Genomic DNA, 396 nt, shown 5'->3' on the forward strand with positions numbered 1-396 from the left:
AATTCTCTAATAAAGTTCTGAAAATATACTGCTGGGGTCCAGTGGTTAATTCGTATCAATGTAAATATGATAAGTACGGTTGTGTTATGTTGCCATGGTTGTCTACTCTGAGCTATAGATTATGATGACAATCAAAGCAGTGATTAATTGGTATGTTACAAAAATATTTTCCCACGATATGGTAGAATTGTGTCTTTAAATATTTGTGGTTTGGTACATTCTAAACAATTCCTTTGTGTGTTTTGGTTTCGTCTTTGAATTAAGTAAGACCATCTGGAGTTATAACAAAGAAAAAAAAAAGTTTCAAAAATTTGAGTAGAAACAGATGAATCTTAAACCATTCATTACATATTCTGTTTCATTTTAAATCTGATGTTACCGAAAAAGATTATAGTT

The sequence above is a fragment of the Oratosquilla oratoria genome, chromosome 7, assembly GCF_046742065.1.
Source record: "Oratosquilla oratoria isolate Oo_2021 chromosome 7, ASM4674206v1, whole genome shotgun sequence".
NCBI classification, from domain to species: domain Eukaryota; kingdom Metazoa; phylum Arthropoda; class Malacostraca; order Stomatopoda; family Squillidae; genus Oratosquilla; species Oratosquilla oratoria.